The sequence below is a fragment of the Panthera onca genome, chromosome D1, assembly GCF_046562875.1.
Source record: "Panthera onca isolate mPanOnc1 chromosome D1, mPanOnc1 haplotype 2, whole genome shotgun sequence".
NCBI lineage: Eukaryota > Metazoa > Chordata > Mammalia > Carnivora > Felidae > Panthera > Panthera onca.
This window is the reverse complement of record NC_138348.1, coordinates 102,106,813-102,120,593: the sequence shown is the minus strand read 5'-3', so window position 1 is coordinate 102,120,593 and position 13,781 is coordinate 102,106,813.

Genomic DNA, 13,781 nt, shown 5'->3' with positions numbered 1-13,781 from the left:
GAACGGGTTTAAAATCTTAGGGTGCTATTCCAAAAAGCATATGCTACTACTGGACTTGGTAAATTTATATACCTTTCCCATATTGGGCGGGGTGTGTTCTCGTAGAACATTCTGGCCAATGTTCCTACATACTTCAAACTCTACTTGTTTCAAAGAAAGCCATTTCTAACATCCATTATGCTAATTAGCAAAGCCTCTGGTGTTGATAAGAGAAAGAGCTGAAAATCTTGCTGTAGCTGCCCAGAGAGTATGGCTTCTGCTTCAGTCTTTCAAATGTTAACTATCCAACCCTGAAATATGTATTCCAGATGAAGATTCTTCACATGGTGATTAATCGCCCCCTAGAATTTTGATCCAAAGGAGATCTGTTAGGGTTGGCAGATAAAACACATATAGCACTTGGGACATACTTACACTAGGAAATATTTGGTATTTGTCTGAAATTCACATTTAACTCTACGTTCTGCATTTTTATTTGCTAGAGTTAGCAACTCTGCTCCCACTCTATACTGTACTCGAGTATTTTGAAATAAAGTACAGAAATATAACCTACACCTTGTGCAAGAAAAAGACATTTTAGTTAATGTTTCCCTGCTTTGTGAATATTCCCAAGCCTGACTTCACACGCTGCAGGAAGCTGACTGGTCTGAGCAGAGGCATACCCACCAGCTACTGGTCTTAAAAATTCATGGAAATGAAAGGGTGTTCCTGGTCTCTCTGTGGTCCCTCACTCTCAGTCCTTTGACACCTAGGAACATAACAGCTGACATCGAGATCAGAATTCAGCAAGACCCACAAGCAAAGAAGTCCTGAATCTCTTTTCTGTATGTGTGCGAAATGGTATTGCCCCCGGATGTAGGAAAGTGTCTCATACTCTTACATGTGATTCTGCACTGCTCCTTCTTGGTGGACAGGAATTACAATGATCTGATATTCTAGGTGGTTTCACATTAAAATCTCTTCCTTGCATAGAGGGATTTAGAATTCACCAGTAGAGGGTGGGTAGGGAGAGGAATAATAAAGACAGGATAATAGCACCTTAGCTGAACGATTTTAATCATTCTAAAATAAAATGAATGTAATTTTTGCCCCTAAAGTGAGTTTTATTTTTCAGAGTTTTCCTAATTTTAATTTTTATTACGGGGCGGGGGGCAGGGAGAGGATGCTCAGGGCAAAAATTGAAACATTCAAGAATCTGAGGAAGGCAAAAGACAGGAGGGAGACCTGTTCTTGCTTAAATCAGTCCTTCTAAATGCCCCAGAGAAAGGGAATGGTTTAAAAAAAAAAAAAAAAGGCAGTGCCCCTGGATGTGGTACCTCAAGAGCTTCTGGGGAAGGTCACTGAGCAGGTCAGACCCTCCTCAGGGTGCTCCGGGAGGCCAGGCTCCCACCACCCCAGTCCCAGCAGCTGCAGCTTAATAAAAGGTATGATTGCCATGGCAACCTCGGTAACACTTTCAAATGGATGGCCAATTATTATTCACTCATTTACTGTTTATTGTAGCGATGCCAATCACAATGAACTCCAGGAGTGTATTAATGGAGATGTGATCTGAGCCTGGGGCCCCCGAGGGGAATGGCATTGTAATGCCTCATTCATTAGCATAGTGTGTTCAAGGTGGGTGGGCTCGCAGCCACTCCCTCCCGGCGCAGCCCCTGCACGTGCTCTGCACCCTCACAGGCCCAGAGGCCTGGAGGCAAGCAAGAGGTCACTCACTGCAGGACTCACTCCCCTGTAGGAAGGCCCCAACGCACACTGGCATCCTAAGACAGACAGGTGGACGCGAAGCTTGCTCAGCCCCAGCAGGTATTTTCAGCAGGAGCTTTATTATTTTCACCTTCTCTTTGGACCCTTTCCCCATTTCAAATTCTATAAGCAAATACGCTGCATTGTTAAATCCTGGCCAAGACCTGAAGTGGGGTGGGGGTGGGGGGGAAGCAGACCAGACTGTTTCCCTATCCTGATGACTGTGAAATGGAGGTTTCAGGACACTGGGAGGGGAAGGTGTAGGTAGGGCTCTTCCTCTTATGAAGACTGTCCACCCACCCCAGGGCCTGCTCCCAAGTGGAGGTCACAGGAAGACAGGTTGGACGGATTATGCCAGGCATTCCCGGAAAAGGAAGGAAGAGGGCTAGCTGGGCACAGGGGAAGCAGAAGGATCTCTTACATTTGTCAGGAGGGAGGGTATCAGAAGGAATGGCTTATTGTGTATGCACAGAGCCCCAGCAAATACCCTTCCTATTCTCCAATCTGTTACAAGAGAAACAGAACCACCCCGCCTCCAGGTGCATGTAGGTCTGGTCATGGGGAGGTCAATGGGACTGGCAGGAACAGAAAACCAGTGCCTGCTCTGTGTATGACCCTGGTCCAAGGGAAAGGGTATGCAAGAGTCTCTGCCAACCTGGTGGGAGGGGACCCTAAGGTCAGATTTCACTTAATTTAAAAAGTAAATAGAGTAGTAAGCCATTCCTTGCAAGCTAGAGTACAGGGTAAAATCCAGACTCGCTACACTGGCTGGCAGCTTGTTACCAGGGAGACATCTACCCCAAAGCAGCCTGTTCTCCAGGGGGGCAGCCCATTCTTGCCCTGCCCGCTTGTTTCTGGGGTCCTGAGGCTTGGAGCCCCACCCTCATTCCTGCAGCACCTCCCACTCACTTTGCCAGTCCGGACCGCAGACAGACGGGGGTGGGAAGGTGTAAAATGACTCACTTGCTTTTGCTTGTCTCTGCCTCTGCCCATGCTCAGGATGTGGGGGCAGTGCGAAAGAAAAAAGAAATATCCTGACACTCGTTAAAACGAGGAGGAAGACTTTATTCAGGACTACCAGGATTGTGGAGAGAGACTCAAGTCCAAATCCAGCAAGGACAAGTAGGGATTTATGGCCAAGGAGCAGAGGGCGTCAGCAGTGGGTAGAAAATTACCAAGAGGAGACATCAAGGGTAGGGGGTTGGTTCTTGCTGAAGGCAGGCCACATGAGCATATATCAAGGGGTGGGAGGGGGGACACTCTCTGAACTGGTGTCGCAGGATCCTGGCTACAAGTGGACTCTGCAAAGGTGAGCACAGAAGCCCAAGGTCACAGCCAAGGAGAGAAGATTGTTCAAAGGAACCTGACCAAAGTTTGGGTGGCGGGGGAAGGTGGGGGAGGGGAGTCTTCATCCACAACCACTTGAAGGGAACTGGGGACAGGGCAGAAGAACAGGAAAAGTTGGATGGACAGGGAAGGGTGAATCTTTGCTTTTGGACAAAGTCAGGCAGCACTAGCTGGGAAGAGGGTGACTACAAAGCAAAGCTCCAGAGGCTGGGTGAGCCCAGCAGGGAGCTGTCCCCTATGCTGGGGTTTAGGCTAATGTCAGGGCTCCTAGCAGCCATCCTAAGGCATTTCAGGTATCCAAGAGATTGAGGAAAGGCCTGGGGCAGAACAGAGAGGGATGCAAATCCTACCTCCACTAGTTTGCTCTCTGATGACCTCAGATATGCTCCTTGCAAGCTCATTTTCCTCTTCAAGGAAGTGGGGGTGAAGTGACCACCCTCGGGATCGATGAGGGTTCCTTGTAATGGTGTTTACAAAGGCCCAAGTGCTCAGTGAAGGTGAGGTCCCCATCCTCACCCCAGTCCCTGAGGGCCAGAGGAGTGAAAGGCTCTTTCTTCCAGTCTGCAGGAAGAACCTGAAGGATTTTGTCCCTTGTCATTTACACCCCACCCTTGGGACGGTGCTTAGTTCTCTATCTGCACATGGTCAGCGTTCATCCCTCTGGATGATTCCCACCTCATCCCACCCACAGGAATTCCCAGGGAGCCAGTGTACATGCTCCAGCTGCTTCTTTCCATGGTGCTGAGGTGTGAAGAGGGCTGGGGAGTGGCAGGGTGACAGAGACCTGCCACAATCACAGAGTAAGGGGACCGTGGTGCCAAGACCAGCGACGTGACTCCTGGCCCTCGGTCAAAGGTTTCTGAAAGGAGGAGACCCAGGAGAGGTCTTGAGGGGGCATGCATGGGCATGGATCTCACTAAGAACAGTGCCCAGAAAGCAGACCCAGGTGGGGAGCGAATAGGGGGATAGCTCTGACAGTTTGACTAACTCAGCTCAAGAACGTCTGGAACACTTTTTGTGCCATAGACTGATTGCATGAGACACTGGGAACACAGGGGTGAATCAGACTCAGCCAGGAATGCCAAAGAACAAATAACAATACCCTATCATACGGGGGATACGGTAGAATCAGAGACCCGTGGAAACACGGGAGAGAACTACTGATTCTGCCTGGAGGGTCAGGAGAGGCCTCCCAGAGGAACAGAGTGTTCATTTTGTTATTGAGAAAAAGGACTAAGACCTACATGTGCAAAGCACGGGCGGGGCGGTGGGCGGGGGGGCAGTGAAAACATGTGGCTACTTAGAAAGCTGAGGTTCCAACTACAGACTGAGGTGAGCACCAGAAGACAGGGTAGGAGAGATCTGGGAGACAAGCATGAGTGAGGCAAGAAGTATGGAGATGCCAATAGTCCTACCAAGAGACAAGGTCAGTATGGATTTGAATTCTGGCTCCCTCACTCACCAGCTATGGGATGCCAGGCAGTCCTTTTAGCCTCACTGATCCCCAGGAACCCTGCTTATAAAATGGGGGTACTAGATAATACCTCCTCTGTACTTGTGAGAATGGGTAGGCTATGAAGAGACACCCAATATGGTGGTCCTGGCTTATGTGGTAGGCAGTCAACCCACGTAAGTTCACCTTCAGGCAAAGTCACAGGAGGGATGCGTTTGAAGTGAAAGATACACAAGTGTCTACTGCGTAGTAGGCACTCACATAGCTGTAAAGATAATAAATTGAATCTACGAAACGGGTGACACAGGAGTCAAAGAAGATCCAAAAGTTCTAGGATCATCTTGTCGACGGACACTGAAGGTAGAGGAGGGAGTTGATGTGGCTGACTTAGGAGCGCTCCCATCTGCTCTCCTAACTTCCAGTTCTTCCCACATGCTGATGGTGGCCTTGTCCCTGGTGCCGAATGCTGGAAGGGGGCTGCTTCTATCTGTGGTTCATTCCCTACACATTTTGAAAAGCCAAGATTAAAGCATATGTACACAGGCACAGTCCTTCAGTTTTCCAGGGGTGGGCAACCATTCTGATCTCTGGGGAGAGCAATAGAAGACAGTCATGTTAAGGACGGATCATTGGACGCCTGGGTCAAATTTATCACCTATCTTCCAGGTGCTCGTCTCAGGGCCTCATTCCCTGAATCCTCACAATAAACTTGTGAGTTTGGTACTATTACCATCATCCACACTTCACTCAAGAGGAAAGTAGGGCCCAGAGAAGCTAAGGGACTTGTGCAAGATCCTATAGCTCATTAGTAGGGAAGGGAGAATCTAACCAGATTACCTCAGTTTGAAGCCCTTGATTTTTCCACTCCCCTTTCTAACACGCCAGAGACTGAAAAGAAAGAGGAACGTGTCTCAGTCTGTTCTGGCTACTATAGAAAAGAGTACCACAGAATGGGTGGCTTGTAAGCCACAGCAATTTGTTTCTTACAGTTCTGGAAACTGGGCAGTGAAAGGTCAAGATGCCAGCAGATTTGGGGTCTTGTGAAGGTCTGCTTCCTGGCTCATTGACTTTTAGTGTATCCTCACACAGTGGAGGGGTCAAGGGAGCTTTCTAAGGTGCCTCTTAGAAGGGTACTCATCTCATCCAAGATGGCTCCACCCTCAAGACTTCATTACTTCCCAAAGACCCTACCTTCTAATAGCTTTATCTTAAGGATTTAGATTCAATATAGGAGTCTTATGGGGACACAAACATTTAAGACACAGCAGATGGGAACGCAGGCACCAAAAGAATATCAGAGTACGACAGACTGAAGAGTAGATATAGGGGTGGAACATTTATGGTGGGTCCCATCCTCCAGCCTCAAAGGGGGCAGCATTTCCCAGCCAACTCACCTTCCCCTTGAAGGGTAGCTGCTGGCTGAATTCTGCACTTTCTGCCTATGTCGCTCTCTACCCTGTCCTCTGAGCTCACCCCCCCCCCCCCAGCCAACCACCCTATTTATCCCAGTGCCCATAGGAGGCTGGCCCTCTTCAGAGAGGCTCCCACTCTCCAAGGACTCACAGTCCTAAGGAGATTGGGCCCACACGACAGGAACTAATTCCCAGAGAAAAATAGGCTGGACTGGCCAACCCAGACAACCTAATGCAGGTCTCCCAACACCTGAATGATCTCTCAGGGCCACTGAGACTCAGATCCAGAGATACCCATTTACAGAGACCCCTCTTTTGTGAGGCCCTCCTGGCTGCATCAACTGGAATAATTGTTGTTGTGGAATAACCACATACTGGACATTCTACAGAGCATGTTATGTATATTTCCCCATTTAATACCCCCAGCAACCCAACGAGTAGATTCTACTGATCCCAGATCAGAGATAGAGGAACTGAGGTACAGAGGGTTTAAGTCATCTGTCCCAATGCACACAGCTAATAAGATACAAGACAGGGTACAGATGAACAGCCAGATGCAGAAGTACACAGGGTAAGGTGTGGAAGGGTCCCAAGTGCAAGACTTATGTCCCCATAGACTTGGGATACACCAGCTCCCACCTTGTGGATATATTCTTCAATTTGGAGCTTTCTGAACTCAACACTTGGGGGGGTTTCACAGAGGCTCCCTACCATAGGCATGATCAATTATTAACTTCATGGCCCCTTTCCTCTCCCCTGAGGTAGGGGTAGAGCTGAAAGTTCTGGCCCTCAAATCATACCTTGGTCTTTCAGAAAGCGGTCTCCATCCAGAAGCTATGTAGGAGCTTCCTGCCTCCAGACATCTCCTTAACATACAAAGACATTTATATGACCCAGGGACATTGCAAAGGATTTAGAACCTCCATGTCAGGAATCAGGGTCAAAGAGCAAATATATGTAGATCACAGAATTTGAAAATTATGAGGAGTGATGAGCTAATAGGGCATGAGGACGTTGGACCAATGCCATTGCGGGAGGAGTAATTGGGTCCCTGGAAGGAGGACCTACTGAAATGGGTCCCTCAAGGCAATCCCGGACAAGGCACTTAACTCCAAAAGCCTTATTTCCTTCATTAGAAGAATGAAAGTGATAATATTTGGTGTAAGTCACCGGGTTGCATGGAGACTTAATGGGATAATGCACATGAAACACTTTATCAACTATAAAGTACCACCCAAATAGGAGGCTTTGTTATAGATGAACACATGCATGCCCATACTCATGCATCCACAGGTACCCTTTCATTCATACACACTCTTGCTTTAAAGAGGAATTAGCATAATGATGCAACCCCCTGTGAAATCACATGCTGGGACTTCCCTATGCCCTCGATCCTCCCTCCGCCATTACCCACTTAGACTGAGTGGGTTCAGCAAGATTGAGGAGGGGCTGAAGAGCTTCGAGGAGAAGCAGGTGGAGCTGGAACAGACCGCTCAGCCCACACCTGCCCATTCTGCCTGCCGTTTGCTCTTGTTTCCATTTCTGTAACTCACAGCACCTGGGAACCATAGGCACAGCCCAGCCCCTGGTGGAAAAATGCTTGGCAGAGCAGGGCTAGCCTTGGAGAGGTGGTTCCCACTTAGCAGCTTATGTGGGGTACCCACTGTTCACTCATTCTTCCAAGGCAACAGGATTTACTGAGCACCTACTACATCTGTACTTCACACTGGGAATCCAAAGATAACCAAGTGAATCCTGCCTTTGAGACACTTACAAAGGCAGCTCCACAAGCAAGGCCAGGGGGTGTGTGACAGCGAGCACACTCAGGAGTGATGGGCAGCTTTGTGTGGGGAAACAGTAGACTGTCCAAGTACTATCAGAAAATTTGCGGATCAAGAGGTCAAAGGCAGGGAGCCAATCCCAAGAGGGCTTGATGCTACGCCGATGAACTTTGACTTCCTTCTGTGTGAATCAGAAAGGCACTAAAAGTTATTAGAAAAGAAGGGACATAGACTGGACAAGTTGCCTTTTTTTTTTTTTTTTTTTAGTAATTTTCCCCTCTTTTACTGCATTCCTCTTCTAAATTGCCAAGTTATGTAAGTGTGCTAGAACCACTGAAAGAAATTCAAGTTATAGGAAGAAAACCTTCAACATCTCTCCTGCCCCATTTCTATCACAACTCTATATAGGAGCTTCTCAAAGTGTGTTCCCTGGAACAGCAGCATTGGCATTGTCTGGGTGCTTGTTAGAAATGCCATCCGATTGTAGTTAATGGTGTATTTTATGTTTGAACGTTGCTGAGAGACTAGATCTTAGAAGTTCTCATCACAAGAAAAAAGTTGGAACTATACTTGGTGATGGATGTTAAGACTGACTGGTTCGTAGTAGGGCACCTGGCTGACTCAGTGGCTTAAGCATCCGACTTCAGCTCAAGTCATGACCTCACAGTTCAGGAGTTTGAGCCCTGCGACGGGCTCTCTACTGTCAGCATAGAGCTGCTTCAGATCCTCTGTCTTCCCCTTTCCGCCCCTCAGGTCTTCTCATACACACACACACACACACACACACACACACACACACACACACTCTCTCTCTCTCTCTCTCTCAAAAATAAACGTTTAAAAAAAAAAGACCTACTGTGGTAATCATTTTACACTATTTGTATAATTATGTTCTGCACCTGAAATTCAGGTCAGAGGTCAATTCTAATTTTTTTTTTTTAATGGGAAGAAAAAATACAATTTGCTGCAAGCCCTTCAGGTGATTCTGAGGCTTACTAAGACTGAGCAACCCTGCCCCACCAAGGAATTTACTACACCCGTTTCCATGTTCATCAAGCAAATATGAACATGGACACATATGCCACCATCTATACTGTTTTTTCAAAAGTGCATCGTACCCTTTACTAAGCAAGCTGTTTCTCTCATGGTGCTAGACCTCCTACCTCCTAGCCAACAGATATGCAACTCATTCTCTAAAATGTGTGTAGAATTTTCCAGTGTGTGGACATAGTAAGATTTGCTCAACCATTTACTGTTGACTATTGATGTTATTTATAATTATATTGACACAGAAAATAATGCTCCAATAGTCTTCCCCATGTAAGATTCTGTATGGGTGCTTTCATTTCCACTGGATTGCCCAAAGTGGAAACGCAGAATCAAGGGTTATGGCATTTACAATTTGGATATTGCTAGCTCACTTTTCCCTAGAGTTATAGGGATATACAGTCCCCTCAGTAAAATAGAAGATGCTTGTTTCATCATGTCCTCACCAGCATTTGATCTTGGGGTTCTTCAGCTCTGCATTTCAGAAAGCTCACGATGGCAATTGCATGGAAAACAGATTTGATCCAACGTGGGAAAGCGCAGAATCGGGTACAAAGAGTCTAGTTGGTGAACTCCTGGATTAACCCAGGTAGGAGATCAAGGATGGAGTTAAGAAAGTGGCCAAGGTGGGGCACCCGGGTGGTTCAGTCGGTTAAGCAGCTGACTGCAGCTCAGGTCACGATCTCACGGCTCAAGGGTTCGAGCCCCACATCAGGCGCTGTGTTGACAGCTCAGAGCCTGGAGCCTGTTTCAGGTTCTACCCCTCCCCAACTCGTGCTCTGTCTCCCTCTGTCTCAAAAAAAAAATAAACATTTAGAAAAAAATTTTTTAAAACAAAGTGGCCAAGGGGATGGAAAGAAGGGATCAGATCTATTATGGGCACTCCTAGTGATTCATTTCATCTCCATAACGATCTGCTTTCCAGGTGAGGACCCTAGAGAGTTTATGGAGACACTGTGACTTGCCTACGTGCCCTATCATTGCTGAACACTTCTTAACCCATCTAATCCCATTCTAAGGGAACCTGCCCCACCCTAAACCCTCACGGGGTTAGTACAAGACTCTACTTATTAGAAGGTGAAGGAGGGTCAGTAAAGCACCCTACAGACTGAGAAGGCACTTTAAGACCAAAAAATAAAGCAAGCCACTCCATACCATACACACAGTTTTATTCAGAGTAACTTACTGATGGGGGAGCAGATCAAGTGGAGATGATCCAGGTGGTACTTGGCCATTGTCTGTGCCCATTTCCCATCCCATCTGAATCACAGTCCTTGGCTTTTATGGAGCTGGGGGCACAGTGAGGAGGTCACAGGGTAATTATCTACAGTGCGGCCTTCTGTGCACCAGCCACCTCTACCAGTTACCTAATATGGGGTCTCCTTTGCTCCACCTTAGTAAGGATCACAACAAGCCTTCCCACATTCCAGTCAGGGCACACATTAACCTTCACGGGGCCTAGAGCACATAGCCCCAAGACAGGGGGCGGGGTCATTGTGGGGCAAGAACAATACGGAGGGTCAAAGATGGGGTCAGTGGGGCCAGCCCTCCTCCACTCCACCTCCGACATCATAATGGCCCTTACCATCTACACACCTTTCTCCTGTGAGGACCCTAGAGTCAGATATGGGGAGGGGGCCTACATCCTCACAACAGCAATGAAAGCAGCAACAGGAGATTAACCAGTACCACTACTGGCTCTCCACCATTCCTCAGTCTCCAGGGACAAGGACAAGGACAGCTCTAGCTCCTTCTGCTGACAAGAGGCACAGCAGGATTGGAGGAATGACACCTCCTTGCACCCATCGCAGATATGCCCTAGTACAAAGTTAAGCCCCCACCTTTCGTCAAGCCATTATTTTGGTGCTCTCGTGTACCGTCTCAGCATCTTAGTCTCCATTTTGGAGATCTCGTACCCAAGGATAGAGAAAAATCACAGCCTCCATTAAGACCTAACAATAAGGCTGTATTAGGCACCATGGAGTGGACGGGTGGAAAAATGGTTTCCTGTCATCTGTTGTCATACACCAGATCCCAGTTGATTGCTTTATAGGCCAAACCAAACTATTGCATGTGCCTTGAGAAGGCCTGATTACTCCCATCTTTTCTAGTTCTCTAATGGTGGCAGTAAGCTTGTCATACCCCTGCTCCCTATAGTTTATATATGGTCTTGCATTTATTCCTCTCTGGGAAACAAAAGCTATGTGGGCTCCCATGTGGGGTGACCCACAATGATGGGTTTCACTACTCGGTTACGCAACCTGATCTCATCTTAGCTAGATCCAGACCTTGAAAAACATCTACACCCAAAATATATTCAGGGATGGGGGAAATACGCACTAGGAAACCATGGGAAGTGTGCAGATACATAGAGACTGGTTTGTCCCCCAAAACCAACAGCTTTTATTTCTCCCTGAAATGTCAAAGGGTCTCCATAGAGATGTGTATATTCAGCTACAGTGTTTATTAGAGCCACTACCGTTTGTTTATTAGTGTGAGACCAATAAATAGTTAATTCCAAGTGGGGCCTTCGGAGGTCCCCTTGTGCACAAACTGAAGGGCCTTGTTGACCTATCCCCTGGTCTTTAGGGGTGTGGTATCCACCTCTGAAATTCCTCCATCAACAGAGCAGCACTTGGCAACACACCTGGCTCTTTTGAGCCTTCCTTCCAGGGAGTAACCTGCTTTACCTTAAGCAAAGCCTTCCACAGGCTTAGCAAGACCCAACTGGGTTGTCTAGATTTTCTCTCCCAGTCCCAGAGGACATCAGATCTTGCCACAGTTGTTTACAAGAGACACTGATGGGCCTCCTTTCTGCCATCTTATCTTTGGCAGGATTCTTTGTTTTCCCGTTTCTCAACCCATTTATTTCCCTTATGATGGATTCTTTCCGTTCCACTGAAGTCAGCCACCACAGCAGCCACTGGAACAATAGGCCAATTAGCCACAGAGGCAACGACAGATACTCAAGTCCCGAACCATGCCCCTAGTGCTGCCAGCAAGATTCGGTCTTCCCTACCAGAGGAAAGAAATTATTTGTCTGGGTCTCTAAAATCCCAGGTGTAAATGGCCCATTTCATCCCCAGCTCAGTTTCTTGTAGCTCTTCCACAGAGGTCCAGCCTAAAGGACAGGAGGGAACATCCCCCTTCATTAGGGCAAATTATCTTAATGTTAACATTTATCCAATCAATCAAATTAGCTAAGCACCTGCTATTCCTACCCATGTCTCGGCACGGGATCTTTGTTGTGAGGCAGGCCAAGTAGCAACTGAGGCCAACCCCAACATCTCAAACCCATGCAACCCAATCCCATCTCCCCCAGTCTCCCCCCCAGTCTCCCCCCAGTGGAAACAGCCCCCACCTCCCCTTAAAGCAGCTGGTGAGCGGCCCCAGTTCAGCGGCGGAAACCCTGGTCATCCTCTGACTCGTGGGAACCTCCCCTCGGGCATCTCCAGGCTCATGAGTGAGCCTGGCCCTTGTGTGCATCAAAGGGTATGCCTGAATGTTTCTTTCCTCCCCTGTGATAATGTCCTCCTCATCAGAGGACCCGTCATCCCAGGGGGCCCGTGCCTCGGCATCCCAGCTCTCCCGAGATACGATAGCACCTCACACCTTTGCGTAGCAGCCCATACCCATGCATCTTCGCCATCAGACCTGCCATGACCTCCAAGCCTTGCTACTGCCGTTGGACCCTCCCGGGCACAGTGTCTGTACTAGAGGAACAACATGCAGCCAGCACATGCCTCTCCAAAGCCTTCGCTTCTCTGGTGTGTTCCAAACCTCTCCTTACTCATAACTCCCTTCCTATGGCGTCAGGAAAAGCACAGATCGATGGCCAACCCACTACTCCAAAAGCTTCTTCATTTCCCCTTCGGCATTTCCTTTTCCACACCGCTTCTGACAAGATCTTTAACAACCCCTAGGGCATTCTTGGGACGTCCCTGTATTTGAGACACTCCAGAAGCCTGGCCATGTCTCCCCACGTGGCAGTGGCTGGCCAACATAGGGTTTTGCCCCACAGCACCCTGTGCCGGTTTTCAGTCTCCTGCCTGGCCAGCCCGTTGCTAGAAGGTGCAGGACGGTCAGTAAAGCACCCTCCAGGCTGGCGAGGCACTTTAAGACCGAAAAAAAAAAGCATACCAGTCCATACCGTTCACAGTTTTATGCTGGATGACTGACAGTGAGGGATCTAGGAAACGATGATCCGGACGTACTCGACCACCTTATACAGCTCTTCAGCACCCAGTCTGGGCCTTCCGCCCCCAGCTTTTATGGAGCAAAGAACGTGGTGGAGATCCACGGGGTAGTTATCTAAAGTGGGGCCTTCTGTGCACCAACCACCCCTAATAATTACCTAAAGTGAGGTCTTCTGGGCACCAGCCACCCCTAATAGTTATCTAAAGCGGAGGCGCACCTGGGTGGCTCAGTCGGTTCAGTGTCCAACTTCAGCTCAGGTTATGATCTCTCCGTTTATGAGTTCAAGCCCTGCCTCGGGCTTGCTACTCTCAGTGCATAGACCGCTCTGTCCCCTCCTTTCCCTCTGTCCCTTCCCTGCTCGCGCTCGCTCTCTTGAAAATAAATAAAACATTAAAAAATTAAATCTAAAGTGGGACCCTCTGTGCACCACTTTAGGGAAGGTCAGAAAGAGCCTCCCACATTCGGGTCAGAACATACTTTTACCTCCATGGGGTGTGGAACACATGGCCCCAAGAGGGGTCCTTGCAGGGCAAGAACAAGATGCAGGGCCAAAGATGGGCTCAGTGTTGTCAGCCCTCCTGCACCACTCTTCCAGCTGCAGATGACAGGGAGGATAGGGGACCTAAGAGACACTGATCCAGAGAGCGGCTAGTGCTCTGTGGCTGGCGGGGAAGAAAAGGATCATATTCTTCCTGGTGTTTGAGCAAAGACACAGGAAAAACTGCCATTGGTGGTTGCAGGTAGTACAGCAGAAGGTTTGCATAGAGACTGGGGAGGCATGGGTGTAATCAGTATGAA